Source organism: Sciurus vulgaris (assembly GCF_902686455.1).
Source record: "Sciurus vulgaris genome assembly, chromosome: 12".
NCBI lineage: Eukaryota > Metazoa > Chordata > Mammalia > Rodentia > Sciuridae > Sciurus > Sciurus vulgaris.
This window is the reverse complement of record NC_136473.1, coordinates 92369401-92386620: the sequence shown is the minus strand read 5'-3', so window position 1 is coordinate 92386620 and position 17220 is coordinate 92369401. Positions and strand designations below refer to the sequence as shown.

Here is a 17220-nt window from a genome sequence, read left to right as displayed (position 1 = left end):
TTATTCTAATTTTTTTGAAGCACATGCTCAAATCTTTAAATGAGAAACACTACTTCCACCTATCTTTCACTCATTACACATGTCCAGTCAATCTCTAGGCTCTCTGCATTTTTCATTCTGAGAATAAAGTCTGTAACTTTTTCTCTACCTCCACTCATCCTGTGCTCCAACACTACCATCATCACCTCTAACTTGGTTAACTGTGACAGTTTCATAACTGATCTTCTGAATATCTATGTGGCTCTCTCTCATCTGTTCTTTTTACTAAAGTTATCTTACTAAACAGTTAAATCTAAACATATCACTCCTTTACCCCCACTTGCGTAACTGCAGACTTTTTTCTTCTGGATAACATCCAAAGTTTTAAATAATTCATGAAACTATCTTTCTTTGCTTAATTCTTTATCCCTGTGTATGTGCAGCTTCACCATTATCAATCAAATGCTATACCTCAGTCAAAATTTCTCTGATTTGCCTTTCTCTCTCAGGATCTTTGTTTATGCTCTTTCCTCTGCTGGGACTACCATTTCTACCTGGACCTTTTCTCCTGACAAACTTGACTTACCCTTGAATCCTTAGACTAGATTGCTACTCATCCACAAGGCTTTCTGAGATTCTGCCCTGTTGATTGGTCATACTTTAAGCTCAGTAACTTATGGCACATTTACACTGCATATTTATTTGTAGATTTGGTTTATTCACTTGCATGTCTTTCTCCCCCATAATTAGATTCATTTCAGGATTAAAAAAATTGTTTTCTTATCTTAATGGGAATTTAACATTGGTTAGCAAAGTTCCTGACATAAAGTGACCTAATAAGTATTGGTTGAGTGAATGAAGAAATGGTGACTAAGTACTACATTGAGATATAATGAGCTGAACTAAACTATAAGATGACAATAGTCTTGAAAGTTGGAGACATTGAGAAAATGGCATTTGGAAATCACATTTTCTGTGTCCAAATTGGAAGCATAAATGACATGGATAACTAGTATCAAGGCAAAATATTATTGATATGAAAAGTTATGAAAGAAGAATATAATGCATCAGAACAAATTAGTGGCATTAGGCACAATAAGGTATAATTGTGATCATGTATATAATTGTAGACAAAAGAACTTTTTCACTCTACTGTACATTCTAAAGTTATGAAAAGCCAAACATATATTTATGAAAGTCAAACTGGTTCTAGTAAACAAAGAATCAAATAAAAATCTTCTTCTCACTGAGAAGTACAGTATATGTTGTACCATATTGTTACTCTTGAATTGAAAGAATGATAATACAAAAATGGTTGTTGAATACTTTGTCCCACTTGGGGAGGTCATAATACTGGCAATAACTTGAGTGCAGTCCTCTAATTCCATGTGGGTGATAAATTGGCACGCTACTTACACTGTTTTTACCCACACACAAAAATAACATGAGTCGAGACCTTCAGATATGCCAAGTATTTTATTAATAATTCCTTATTTCATGTTTTTATATATACAATGTGGTAGATATTAGTTTTTCTAAAAATGAGGTACAATGTAACTAAACCTGCCTCAGAATAAGGACTCTATGGTACTATTCTTGAATTAAAACTGAACACTGAATTCTTCCTGGTGTATACCACACCACTACCTAGTTAGAACTCACTGCAGATAAAAAGTCACTTATTAGCAATTTTTTGCCATTTGAGAATATAATAATACTTAAAATACAAAGATACAAATTAAAATTAAAATAACATTTAAAATAGAAGAATATTATGTCAGATTATTATAAGCAAGTGATCTGAATAATTATATAGGAATTTTCATGAAGTGTATGTTTTGTATCATTTAATGTTTTCTCTGAGGATAGTTTAAATCAGCTAATACGATTTAATATTTTAAAAACAGACTATAAACTTGAGTTATAAAAATGTTTTCAGATTATATCTGGGTTTTTTTAGGTTGAAAAATATAGCCATGATCAGCCAGATTTAATCTGTTCTTCAGAGAAATTGCAAGATTACTCCAATAGGCTTTAATTACTCAATCTTATCATAAATTATTTTATAGTACTACTAAAAGAAAAAACTACCCAATATACATCTATAGTAGTTTCACAGTATAAGTAGGTGTGTCTCAATGGGACACATAACAACATTTCAGTAAAATGATATAATTTACAGTATTTGGCTGAAATACAGTTATAAAATTTGAGTAAGGTCAGTTTTCTTATGTTCCCAAACATATCAGAAAATGATGCTTATATGGTGCTTATATGGGCCGTTTCTAAGAAGTGTGTGTTTTTTTTTTTTTTTTTTTTTTTTAAAGGAACAATCGTGTTTTTGAAAACTCAGGGCTATAGTTAAAACATAAGAAGGATTCCTGAAGGCTAAAAAATGAACAGAAAACAAAAGAAAAAAATTTAGAGGCACTGATTTTCTGGAACAACAGTTAGGGTGACATGTTAAATTTGAAGAACACATTCAAACCTATGTGGGCACTAGGCATATACATATTGATTTTTATTTCTGAGTGTTCGTGACTTGCACATAATCTATAACTAGAGAAAAAAATAAGCGTTTCATTATTCAATGATTCACATCATTACTTTATTATATTCTTCTACTGTTTTAGTGAAATCATGATTATGATATACAATTTCAGATTCAAAATGACCTAAAGTTGTTCTTTCTTAATCAGGACATTGATTATTTAAAGCAAACAAACTTTAAGATAGCCTAATGTACTAGAATTTGTTTAAAAAAAATCAAATAATTCATCAATATATACAATCTTGCATACACTACACAGTGTGGGCTATTTTTCATACAAGTAAATAATATCTTTTTTCTGTACTTCACCAGGAGTATAGAAGGATGGTTGCCTGATATTTGAACTTCTATTGAAATAAACAGTGTAACCCAAAAAGTTAATTATTTTGGCTTTTAGTTATTCAAATTATGGCTGGATATATCTAGGAATAGTAACAAAATTTAAGTTGTTCTTTTCCTAGTGGATTGATTAATTCTTTCAAAAATTCAAACAAATTTGTAAAAAAAAGAAAGAAACTTAATTATAAATACTAACAATTCCTGAGGCAGAAATATATCATTCAACTCCAGGCATCAGAGCAACCTGAATTTATCCAATCTAGGACTACTAAAATAAAATAAATGGAATAGACACTTATTTGAATTAGCAATTCCTTTTGTATTTTAAAGGTAAATATCCTGATGGGTTAATAACTACCTTATAATCCTTAGAAGATGGTAGGTGGGGAATTATTATAATTAAGTATATATTAAGTAGATTTGCAATTTTGCTGCTATTATCTATCCTCTTTAACATCTTTTTTCATGATTAGGATACAAGGACTTGCTGGCAGGGGTTATATTTTTGTAATCCTTTTGGCCTCTAATACATAGTATACCATTTTTTGCACACAGTAAGTTTTTAGAACACATACTGAATTGCATCTATTTTTAATTTTATGAACAACTTTTTTATACCTATATTATACTATTTATACTCACAGATAACCATTATATTTATTTGTTAGTAATGCATAATTATTGTATATTTTTTGCTTTTATTTTTTTCATTTTTTACCCCTTAAAAGAACTGAGCTTCTGTGTTTTAAAATCACATTGTGCAAGATAAGACTGGCCTTAGAAGGGCATCCTTTTAACCATTTAACTGTGTTAAACCTGTATTCCAGAGGGTCCCTCTCCTTATTTATTTTAACGGCACAGGCAATACAGTGCTCTGAATTACAGCTGTAAGTGTTTTCCATCTTAATGAGGGTGAGTATTCCTTTGAGAAGTATATCCTGTGAAAGGAACTAATCTCCTACTTGATCCTGTCAATACGATCTTGTCCTACCAATAAAGAGGAAGTTAAATGCTACTACCTAATGGTAGAACTGATTAGAAAAAAGGAAGAGAAGGTGAGTTTTATTCCCTAATTCTGTCCAGCACACAGAAGAAATTATTCTTAAAAGACCACAGTATAAGTTACTGGGGTTACCTAATAAATATAAAATATCACATTGTTTCCACGCAAGTGGTAATACAACAAAAGATGTTTCTAAGATTTGAATTGTACCTCGGTTTAATTCGAAAAGAAAATGGGCAGGCACTAAAGAGTAAAAGTAGGGCTCAGGGGTAGAGGGCTTGCTTAGTATCTAACAAAAGCCCTGGGTTCCAAAAAGAAAAAGTAAATTAAAAGGTGTTTAGAAAGCATGTTTATATTGGAAAAATCTAATTTTAAATGAAAATATGAGAAATGCTTTGACAAAGATCTCTCCTTGATACGACTATCTAGTCTCAACTCTCCTCTCCTAATGCCTCAGTTAAGTAAGATTTACATACTCAACATCCATATACAGACACACTCTTTATCTGATTGGGTTCCTCATCCTCAGCAGTACTCCAGGTGATGTCTAATAGCTCTGGCCTATCTTTAGCAAGAGTCATGACTGGCAGATTTAACCAGAAGCCTCCTTACCCCTGATATCTCCTCTTGGTCATGTTCTAGCTGCTTGATTCCCATCTTAACACTTGGATATAAACTCCCCACTTTGCTTACTATTTTCAGAATTGAGTCAAATACCACTTTCCTACTATGAAAGTCTCTTTTAAGCTGGGTATGGTGGTTAATGGCTATAATCCAGCTTTTGGGGAGGCTGAGGTAGGAGGACAGCAAGTGTGAGGGCAGCCTGGCAACTTAAGAAGATCCTGCCTCAAAATAAAACAAAGAAAAGGGCAGGGGAAGGAGCTCAGTGATAGATCACTTGCCTAAGCATGCATGAGGTCCTAGGTTTGATCCCTAGTACAGCAGAATAAGTAAAACGCCATTTTAATGCCCCCCTTGGATAAAGTCTATTTTAACATTCTTTAACAAGTGTCAGGATAAAATAGAGCATGAGAAAATTATTATAAGAAATATATCTTAACTACCAAAACAGTGAAATAGAAAACAGTTTAAAATAAAGATTTAAATAATCTATACACAAGCATGGAGTAGAAATAATGGTTGAAGTCAAGATATAATAGGGCAATACCATTCTGTCTTTTTTTTTTTTTTTTTTTTTTGGCAAATTCTGATAATAGAATGCATTCTAGTTTGTGAGAATAAAACATTTCTTGTCATTAAAATAGTTTTGTCACATAAATGTCAATTTGAAGGAAATTTTAGAAATATACCTAATTTTAAAAAGTTTTCTTCAGCAACATACTATGTGCAGATCTATGCAAGTACTAAGACATTTATCGTCTTGTCTCTGCATTTATGGACAATGCTCTCAGTTTCAGTTTTGCAAAGCTTTGGGAATTTTTTTTTTTTTTTTTCTTTTTGCAATACTGGATAAAACCTGCAAGTATAGTTCTTGTTCGGCAAAGACATTCATACTGCTCTAATTAAAGTCTTACTAACAGAATAGGAGCAAGATTCAGTACTGGCATAGACTTAGGAAACCTTAGAGTTTGGTCACTAACTGGGCAATACTTTCAATCTATAATGGGGCCAAAATTCACCCTTGAGTCCAGATCTTCAAGGTGAAGTAAGCTACATAAGTAGAAGTTATTTTTCTAAAAAGTATAAATAAGAGTATGTTCTATAAAATCACAGACTAAGGAAATACTACTTTAAAAAAAAAGTTTAAAAAAAGATCCTAATTATTTAGACCATGCAAAAAATTTAAATTTTCAAAATAAGAGTCTTAGGTTGTTTTCATCCATATACAAGAAAAATAAAAAATGCAAATGTTTTTAATCCAGGAGTCTGTGGTTATCAATATTGTTAGTAACTCCTCAACTTGTTCTCCTCCTGGTTACAAATATCATTGACATGACAGAATAATAATTCCATTGCAGTGAGGCAGGAATTTATGTCTGTTTTATTCATGATGCATCTCTTTATGAACAAGATTACCTGGCATATAGAAGGCCTCCCCAAAAAGGAACTAATTGGTGAAAGGGTAAAAGAAGGAAAATTAAATTTATAAAGTAAATCTTTAGAGTTTTAATTGGATATTTCTCTAATTTTAATTGCTAAAACCAAAAGGAGTAACCCATTGAAAATATTTCTATTTAAAAAAAGCTAACTCTTTATAAAAATAAAAAGATACACAGTAGGATAACAGCTAAGTCTTCCTCAGAGATGTTATGACTTCGTTCTCAGAATTGTCTCAGTTCTTCCATTTCACTTTAGTAGTTATTGTTTAATACTCTAGAGAGAAAATACAGTCTTTATTGACCTTTCTCTATACTGGGAAATCATTCATTCCTCTTCTCTCAGGGAGAAAGCTGTCTAACAACATGTTCGACTTCGATTTTTTGTGAAAATAATATGAGTGAAGAACCTTATGTTTGCTTTAGTGGATTAATTAAAACTGAGTATGTTCCAAATAACAATGACAACAAAAATATTGTGCTACCCAATGAGCAATAGTTATATTTTCATTGTTGTATTCCCAGCTTTTACCCCAGTGCGCATGATTCATTATATATCCAATACCTATTTTTTAAAGAATCCAAAGTAACAGAATAAGTAATCTACAACAAGCAAACCAATTCAGCATCAAGCACTTAAAACAAATATTTAAATCTGCCAGTTTTCAATGCCTTCTGAACCCTTATCTAATAAAGTATATCAGACTATGCATATTTCTCTTTAGCAATGACTTAGCACATTTTAGTTGAGAGATGCTGGTATAACCCTCAGTTTTTCAGGGTAGTTAGCCTTACAATTCCTGATATTGGTAATATATTCTGGTTGATCTAACCAAGTATTTTTTTCTAATGATAAGCATCAATTTGCATCACTGTTCTCAACATATGATTTTGAGAACACTTGATATTTCCAAGAACCAATCTTACTTTGGTATATGCTCAATTTAACTTCTAAAATAGCCCACACTCTTTTCAAACTGGAAGGTTATAAGATTCAAAATCTAAAAAGAAGAGCAAGGTATATTCATATGAAAAATAACATATGTAAAATATATGTTGAAAGTCTTTATATAAAATTTTGAAGGAAATTATAAGAAAGAATAAATGGGAATTACTGTCTGAATACAGAGATTATTTAATATTAGCTATTACCACCATATCATGTATATAATAAGTGGTAAATTTTAAAATTGTCTTGTCTGAACTTGTCCTGAGATACCTTCTGAAAAATAATCACAGGAATTACTATTAGTAGATTTATCTTAGCCCAGATTATATAAAATGTACATTTTAATGAATAGTTAATAATCATTTGGTTTCAAATTCTGAGCAAAGTAATTGTCATCTTCAGATTTCAGCAAATTCAATATTTAAACAGCAATAAAATGTCAAGTTCTATCACTTCTATAAGGAAAGAATCAAGTAGAAATGGATTAACCCTTTGTTTATCTTATGTGGTCAAGATTATTGAAGAAAGAAATATTTTTCATAGTTGTAGAAGTTTATATTGGAGTTGTTGACTTTTTAAATAAGAATTGATTTTCTTAAATAGCAACTGTCGAGGACAGGTTTGAAAAGCAATAATGAAGTGAGTGATCTTTTGTATTCATTCTGTCCTGTCCTCAAATGAATGGAACTTATTGTCTTCCAAACTGGTTGACAAGGGATATGTGAAAGTTTCTGAATTCCATAGCTGGATAAAAGAATCACATAAAAGCCTATGAGTTTATTCTAAGAGGAAACTCAGATTCTGGAAATTATTTTCTCACAGTTGTGTTAACATATCAAACAAACAAATCAAACATAGTGTTATGTATTACTTTGTTGTCACAGTAAAGATTGTTTTATGTTTAAATGCCAATAATAAGTCTTCATATAAACATTCTGAAACAAGGAGTGATGTAGCACAAAAGTGTGTGTGTGTGTGTGTGTGTGTGTGTGTGTGTGGTGTGTGTGTCTGTGTGTGTTTTCAGAAATGGGAATTGGGGAGTCCTGTAAATTCATAGTGATGGATTTTTCACTCAAAGGTGAAAAAGAAGCTAAACCAATTATATTAATCAAAATGAAAGTCTTAAAACTAATTCTAAGAGTTAGTGTACACCTTAACAAATTCCTTACATATCACTCATTTTAAATAGGAAGTTCAAGTTTCAATTCTTACAGAATATGGTTCATTTGCCTTAATTCCCATTAAATAAATAAATAAATGCTGTCTTCCAGTGACTGTGGATGACAAACTGGAAACTTTAATAAATAGGAATGACTATATCTTATAAATCTGAAAAATGCATATTACATCATCATTGCTTTTCAGTAATATATTTTAGTTATACTTAACTAGTTGTTTAAAAGTTGACCTTGTTTCAAGTGAAATTAATGTTAAGGAACAAAAAAATCTAGTTGCAGCTGCTGTTGTTAATTAGTAACTGTTTTTATACTGGAAACTTTGGTCTTCTTTCTCATTTCTTCACAGTTCAATCTTAAAAATATCACTGTCATCTTTATCAAATGTACTCTGTGCCTTTGTATATTAGGGACTGAGCTGGATGGATAATAAGAAATTCTAGTGCTACAAAGTTGGTTCATTCTATTTATATAGAATAGTCTATATAATTGGATATAGACTAACTATGTAAAGAGTCAGTCTATATCTTACATATGGTGTTATCTAAAAAACAAAGTTGAGAAAGTATGCTTTAATTATCTTAAGGTAGTATTATATACAACTTGGCAGCATGATTCATTCAATTTCTCATGATGGTTATTCTAAAAATCTAGAATGTGTATATTACTCTATAGAGTGTGGTTATTACTATTCATTACTATTTAAGAGGTATGCACTTTTTATATAGAGTTCCTCATGTCTGTATAATCATTTACAGAGCTCAGATTTCAAACCATAAGAAAGACCACACTAAAGAAAGGTAGTTGAATATATTATCTACCCCAAGAACTTCCTGATTGCATTAATTTTTGTTCTATATTTATTTTAGCTATAACAGAAGGGCTCCTGCAAACAGTATTAAATTGCATATTCAAAAGAAGTAGAACTTATATCTTAAAAGTACATACATATGTACCAAAATACTACACAGAACATAATACTCAACTTGAATAAACATATGTGACTTTTAAGAATGATAGTTGAATGAACACATAAATGTTCAAATCTATTCTTCAATTTATTTTTCCAGACTGTCATGTTTATAGACATCATCTGAAACATTTTACAGAAAAATTTTATGTGTGTGAGAGTATTTAATACATCTATAAAGTAACAATGTGCTTATATACTATCCAGTATTTGACACAGAGAAATCACAAATGCATGCTTACTCAATTCTGGTCTTCCCAAGGCTAGATTGTTTTTTAATAGTGCAATATTCTAGAAATAGCTTTTAAAATTAACAAAATGTGAGAGTCCAGAAAAGTTAATAAAAAACAGCTCAATCCTGATGAGGTTGGCTGATATTCACAGAATTCAGGAAGAATAAGTCCATCTATAAGTATTCTTTCACAATAAATCTATAATGGAATTTAAATGAAACACACCATTATGAGAGAATTATTCTTCTACAGCAGAGAGATACATTTGAATGTAATGTTCACATATTTATTAATTTAATCAATAAATGTGTACTTTATAGATTTAATTTGCTGCTACTATAAAGTGGTGGTTACTTTATTAGCTATTAAAGGGAATTTGTTATGCTTTGGGTGCTCTTAAAGGCATCTACATCTAAATAAATTAGGGCTCAGACATTAAAAGAAATACTTACAAAATAATTACAAGTAAAAATAGGTCCTACTGAAGATAAATACCCTTTTAACTCTAAGTAAAATGAAAGTTTTGTGGAATCATGAATTGTGGTTATTATAAAATAACATTGAATGTAGAAGAATGAGAATCTATAAATTATCTGAATTTAGTAAACTGCATATCATTTTTTCACATCTCAATTTGCATTTCGTGGTGAAAAAAAATAAGCATTTAATACTTTATTTCAAACATGATGAAAAGAGAAGTGAATTTTTAGTTTATAACATAACCATATATGAAGACTGTAACTCCATAAGTCCCCAAGTGAATAACTGGAGATAAATAAAATTGATAGCTCATCAAATATTCTTGGATATGGTAGTCATAAAAGCCTTACAATGTTATTGATGAGGATATTTAATGACCAGTATAAAATGGATACAGTGGTACTTGATACCTACAAAAAAAGAAAAAAACTGGGTCAGGCCTGAATTTCCAGGTAGATCTCCTCAGTAAAAAGGCCATTAGTGTTCATGATTAAATTTCATCTTCAGAGACCTGGGTTCCTTTTTATAGAATAGAATAAACATTATTGCACTATCCCTCCTTTTTACAATTAAGACCATTCTTATAATCCATAATATTCAACCACAATTTTTTCTTTTGTTCTCCTTAAGAACTTTATGATTGTAGACATTAAAATAATAAAATGACATAGTGCACATGGTGGTGCCTAGAGAAACGGGTCAGTCACGTTGCTAAGTGTCTAAATGAAATTATCCAAGTTGTTGTGAATTAAAACATGAAAGATGTCAGATATTACCCTAATTAATTTTGGTAATCTTAATGTGAGTTTATAAAAGATGTTAAAAATTAAAATCTACCTTTTTTAAGGTTCTCCATTTTGATGTTATTATGAGTATATTTCAATGTTCTTTTTAAATAAGAATAGAGATCAAGTTGATTATATATAACTGCTAAGAAATGAGATTTTTCTCCCATTAAATGACACCAAGAAGTCAATCAAGAGCAACTATCCTGCAAAAGTGACTATTCTTCCAGAAGGACATTAAAGTAAGGTCAATACTGTCAATAAGAACTAATGTGTCTCAGGAAGTGTATTAGTTCAAGTTTTCTTTAAAATTACATAATATCAAAACAAAAGAAATACTGATTAAACTTATATTTGATAACTAACATTAGAGAAAATGTTTAGTTAACATTAATTTTATGTGAAGATATAACATTAGGTAAAACTTAAAACAGTATCTTTTGAAAAATATCTTTTGATCTTTTGTTTTCACAAAACATGCTTCCCCCCACTTTTATTTGGGTGGGGGGGCTTGTCCTTTCAAAGCATTCTCTCCACTTATGTTATTTTGTCCACAACTCTCTTAAGTACACATTGTTTTCTCTATGAGGCATAAGGAAAATAAATGAAAAGTGGTCAGTAAGTCTTACTAGGATCTCTCAGAGAACTGAAACTGAAATTCAGGAAAAATTATACATCTACCAGCACTCTAATTTTCCCATTAATCCATTATTAGCACATGAAAGAGAAAAACTTAAAGAAGTTCAGAAGAAGGCATCATTAATCATAAGTCATAACCTAAATACACAAATACCTTCGAAATAGTTTTTAAGAAAAGTTAAGTTTGTGGTAAACTTGTTACATATTGCTGTTACTTTCCCAATTTTGTCAAAACTCTTTAAATATTAATATACAATTTCCTAAATTACTGAAAGTTTTAGACTTATGCTAATCAACAGTTTTCTTTTTAAAGATAATATTAAAAAGAACAGCAGGAAATACAGGAAATTAAGCATATGTTGATAATGAACATCAAACTGAAAAACACACTAGTTGTTTTCTTTGCACTTGTAGAGGGAAACTATTGTTTCTAAAGCAACTATTCTAAAAAGAAATTCCACTTTTATTTAAGAACACAGAAATCCAGGAGCAAAGCTAATGGTAAACTCATGTATATTTGTATACATGTAATAGGTATATCTGACACACACCTACTCTGAGTCCAATGGTTTCTTCCTGCTCAGGTTTTATTTACTTAACTATAATATATCAATCATTTTTTTTTTCTGAAGAAAATCAACATGTAAGTATAGTTTATATAAAAACATACTTTGAGATTTTTTTAAGCAAAGTTTTCATGACATAATGAAATCACATAGTATTATCCGATTAAAAGAAATGAAATTGATCATAATATGGTATCTTGTCTATTTCATATAGCAAACAATAGTAAAGCAATGTAGATTTAAAATAAACATCTCCATGTTTCCAAACTGAGTATGTGTATACACACGCACACACACACACACACACAACACTCATATTTACTAAAATACATTCTAGAGGACAAAATAAAGAAGAATTGAGAAATTGGAATGCATTGATGAATTATTTTCTCCATTGAGGTCAAAACTTCCTTTTGTATCAAGCTAAAAGGAGCACTATAACTTTGCAACTCTACAACCCAAAGTTGAAATTACCTTATTTGTTCAAAATTTTAATAGTGAGCCTTACAAGCAGAAAAAATTATTGATCAAAGATCAATAATTATTGATCAATAAATGTAAGCCCTAAAAATGTTTACAGGGGAAATTTTAAAAATATTTTTTTTTTGAAAAAACAGTGTTATTACCAAATGGAACAGTTTTAGGATTGTGTCTTCATAATATATTTTTTGCTTCACTTTGTGGAAACTTTAGGCTCCCTTAACATGTAAGCAAAACATAACAAAACAATATCCATAGCATTAACAAAACTTATTAAGCATTAAAAAAGTCCTTTGAATTGAGTTAAATCTGATAGTAGAAGAAATTTCAAAACAGACTGTTCAAAATACAAATATACAAAACTTTGAATTTAAAAAAGGTTTATTTGGGGAAGAGTTCACATAGTTTTTTAAATTTGATTTTTTTTTTTTTTTTCAATTTTCCAACTCTTCTAAACCTGAAGATTTCTATATTGGGTCACATAGAATACTGCCCTTGGGGGAGTTCTTCTTTTCTCATATTTGACAACCAAACCCACCCCCACCCCATGAATTTTTGTTTTTCAAGATAGAGAAGGTAACACAAATATCCACATAACATTTCTCTAAGGTAGTCAAAATTATCTTTCCAGTTCAACATGCCCTTAGTAGTTCTTCAATTGTCCTTTATATATTAAGGTCTGTGACCTTAGTAAGGAACAACATTTTAAGGTATTTCTTCAACTACCATCTTCCATATTTCATTAGGGTTTATACATCGCTTCCACTAACTCTACTTTCCCCATTTTTTCCTCTCATCTCGGTATAGCTTATGATTTTTGTAACACTGGTAAACATTTAAATAAGTGCATGTTAAAATTTAAATGAATTCATGTTAAGCATTTAAATGATTTTAAAGGGTTTTATGTATGTGAATATTAAGAAGTTATATATCACAGCAGAATCATCTGAACATAAATATATGGTCCATCACATGAAGCAGGGAAAAATCATCACAGGATGGGTCAAACACAGGTTATATGGTCGTTGATAAAATACAGACATTCATTCCTTACCTGCTTAACTGCATGATGGCAAACAAATCTAAATAGCACGTAAAAGGAAAAGTCCCCAGAATCTGAATCATCTGTCTTCCACGCTGCTGTGACAGTTTTATATCCTGGCGCTTTCTTCTTTGCTTATATACATTTGACTCGCTAGAATATTTGTAAGTGATACTAGGGTTAATTTGTAACCCTGGTCACCTCTTCCTCTTTTCAAACAGCCGGTTGACATCTCACACAGCGGGGAACATGCATTTTATCTTCGGAAGTAGAGCCTACCCTGCGTTTAACAGCTAGTCTCCCATTAGAAGGAGGTCCCTGCTTTACAGGACTGATCACGTTCTCGACCTGGAGCAGAGTAGAAGGCTCTCTGGTTCAACTCTTAGGGACTAGGAGAACAGCCATCAGAGACTTCAACTCCACCACCGTTTGGCTACAGAACCGGCAGAAACCCGCGGCCAAGAAGCACCACCCCCTCTCGGGTGGACGCCAGATCCAGGTCCTCCCACCTCTCGCACCCCCTCCAGAAAGGGGAGGGGGCGGTAAAAGACCAACTTAAAAGTGGGTATAATATACACTAGGCAGCTCCCAAACCCTCACTTTTTTGCCTTTAACTTCAACCTTATTTTCCAAGCCCCAGCTCCAAGTTGAAACCTAACTCTTTCCCTCACCCTGCCACCCTCCAGATTCTTGGGAGTTGGTGGAGGAAGGCGAGGAGTGCCGGTCATCAGCAATTCAGCACTAATCCTGAGAAGTCTTCAGCAATTTTAAGTCCTACTAAGCGATCGGATGACGTTGGATGAAGACAGCGCTTAAGGTTTTGTAAAACAGGCATACTGACAGAGCGTCATTTCTTAGACACAGCTCATTAAAATAATAAATAACAATTAAAGCAGCAAGGTGTTGAGAGATGCCAGGAATCGCCAAGTCTGTCTTCTCCTAAAACAGAGGTGGTTATGGCCAGAGGAAGGTTGCACTCCGGAAGGATGAAAACACCCGCCAGCCCCACTCTCCGGGGCTGCGAATGCCCACACCGAGCCCACGTTCGCCGCAGGGGCTGAGTGCGGAGCCTGCGCTAGCTGGTCAGCGCCGGGGAAACGGCTCCTCCCCGCTCGGGTCATTCCCACCCCAGCACCAAGCCTAGGGCCAGTCAGTCAAGCAGGCACTTTGCCCTCCACGCTCCCTGCGCCCAGGTGGCTCAGGTGTAGCCCGGAGCTGAGGACAAATCCCCAGGCAGAGTCGCCTGTTGATAGCCCTCCGGTTAAAATGTTCTTGGCTGCGGAGGCTCTCAGGCGTAAATTTCCCTTTCACACGCGTGAGCTTCCGATTATAACATAGCAAAACGCACTTACCTAAATACCGAATGTCTGTGCCTTACTGGAGTAGTCTAGGTTAAGAAGAAAAGATCCGACTGCACTGAAAGTTGCTTTTTTTTTTAATTTTTTTTTTTTCTCCCTCCACCCCTGCGCAATAGCAGCAGTCCTCCAAAGAGGATGTTTGAATTGGCGAATTACACTAAGCCCTAGTTTCTTTAAATGAAGTCACGGACGCTGATGGCACTGGCTTGTCAGGCAGGACGATTGGACTGGCAAAGAGACCAGGTAGAAACTAGTGAAGGGTGAGGGGCGCCAAGTGGTGTGAACCACAGTGTCAATAGGAGTCTCACGGTGGGAACCAAGGGGGAAAAGCCCTTGAATCTGAGCCGGGGGATGGGGTGACGCTGCAGTTGGAGTACTTTTATGTCTGGAAGCTAAAAGGGCTTTTGGAAAAAAAAAAAAAATGCTTAGGCTGTCGCGTCAGCCATCAATGACGACAGGAATAGTTCTTTCCGAGAAATTAAAAAGGGGGTGGGGGGGAGAGAAAAAGAAAGAAAGAAGGAAAAGCTTGAACAATAGGTTCTCACCTCCATTCATCCCAATGTTGCAGAAACCAGAAACTTGTCTTCGTGGGGGAGAGGGTGACCGGTGACAGGGCTCACAGAAGAAACCCTTAGAATGTGTTAGAGACTACTGACACATGCAGGTTTGGCATTGGATGAATACCACAAGCTTGTCAATATGTGAAGTAAAAGCAAAGATTTGAATGTTTCTGGACACAACTATGCTGAAGGGGGAGGTGATGCTCTTGTCAGTTGAGCTCACAGAACTGTTCATGAAAGCATTAAGCACTGACCCAATATTACATACTTATTAAAAATTGAGGGTGGAGTGCGCAAGTGCCAGGGATGAGGCAATTAAATTTTTCATGTAAGGTCTGTCCCGGAATTTCAATTTTTTTAGAACCAAGATAAACAGTGCTTTCTTCTGATTTCTCTTTTCCTCTGATGTGAGAGCACTCCCTGTTCAATTAACTGTTCACCAGCTAATTCACAAAACCAGAAACGCACTGCCAAATACTATGCCTGAATTGAGATACAATGCCCTAAATGGTGTGTTCATATGTGATTTAGATGTTATAAGAAAAAAATGGTGCCCTCGAAACTCCCACTGCTCCTCTTACCACATAGTGGCATGTTACTTCTTAGGGTTCTGCAAAATTCTTAAAAACACACTTTATAAAAGTCCTCCCTCAGACATGCAGTTGCTTCCTATGAGATGAGCATTCACTGACCTGAACAACCTTCTGAAGATCAGAGGGAGTAGTGAACTATCCTAAACCCTGCAATACTCAGATCTCTCTTAAACATTAAATTCCAACCCATCTTATGGCACAAGAATGTGTGCCCAGAAGGGTTAATGGGGGAGGGGTAAATATCCATATAACATGTAGTACAAATGAGAAAAGAAGTAAAAAAAAAAATTAAAAAAAAAAAAAAAACACAAAGACTGTAAGAGATATTGGGGTAGTTCATTACATGGGCTATATCTTAGTAGTTCAATTGCAACCAGCATACTAACTAACACATATGATCAGACAGATCTCTGAGTTCTTGAAAGTAACACAAAAGGAAAATATAAAGAAAAGGAGAGAGAACACCTTAAAGATCCTTATTTAAAAGAGCACCAATAATAACTTACTAATATCATATAAAGAGAATAACTTACCAGAGGAAATTTCAGGAAGCAAGATGACTGTAAGAAAAATACATCCAGGATTCAAACAGATATTCCATGGTCTTCCAAATCAAGGTAAAGTAGTGAGCTGCTGGATGGTAGGACTTTGAAATAATCAGCAGTTCCTGGTGGCATGTAACCAAGTGAAAACCAGTTACAAAGAGAATCATAAACCCCCAAGGAAAGGAAGCAAAATGTGAAAGAGGAGCTTTTTATTATCTGTGTGTTTGTGTGGTGTGTAGTGTGTGCGTGTGTGTGTGTGTGTGTGTGTGTGTAAGAGGGAAAGTGAGGGGATGCTCACACTTAGACAAAGTGAAAATTTATAGACGGTACATCCCCATACAGTGGGGAAAAACAGAAGCTGTGTAACCTTAGAGAACAGGAGGTGGAATACAGATAAATCTGCAAAGAGAAGTAAAAGGATGTGTTGAAGTCAACGAGATAAAGAGAGAACTAGTGAGCAAGGCTGTAGTCATCCTGATGGATATAGCAGCAAGAATGATTTAGGCTGCTGGGGAGGATCCAATGAGAATTCAAGAGGGCACCGCTTCGGAAATCCTGTTCTGATCTTCCCACTCTCAGTTCTTTAAGAGTTACCTGCGCTGGGAGCATTATTATTAGGATTAATAGTATTCCACCAGTACATTTCGCTAGGATTTCCCTTGAACTCTTTCACTTGCCGCAACTGAGGGAGGCGTAGTAAGGAAGCCCAACACAACCAGCACCCCAAATAAAACACTACGAACAGTCACTCTATGATGACCAAATCATCAGCGATTTGCCTTGGCGGGGTGGGGGCCGTGGGGGGTACCGAAGGGCTGAAGATGAGAATAAGGCCGAGGCTTTGGGCGCTCTCGGGGGCGCTGCGCTTTGGAGGCTCAGGCAAGGGGAGTGGGAGTCGTGGTTAGATGTGGCAGCG

The 17220-nt window shown here is 33.8% G+C and overlaps 1 protein-coding gene across 3 annotated transcripts in view; it reads right to left on the bottom strand.

Moving 5' to 3' along the window:
- Positions 1-16966, bottom strand: part of BRINP3 (BMP/retinoic acid inducible neural specific 3) — a 392892-nt gene extending 375926 nt beyond the window's left edge. Inside the window, exons 1-2 of one of the 3 annotated variants that reach the window (XM_079107246.1) lie at positions 16899-16966; positions 16293-16426 (exon numbers count right to left, since the gene is read on the bottom strand). The gene's annotated coding sequence lies outside the window, so the exon portion shown is untranslated. Of the gene's footprint in view, positions 1-13260; positions 14083-14600; positions 14707-16292; positions 16427-16898 lie in introns of those variants that run through there. The other 2 variants (XM_079107247.1, XM_079107245.1) reach the window with 2 other exon arrangements.
- Between the last annotated feature and the right edge of the window lie 254 nt (positions 16967-17220).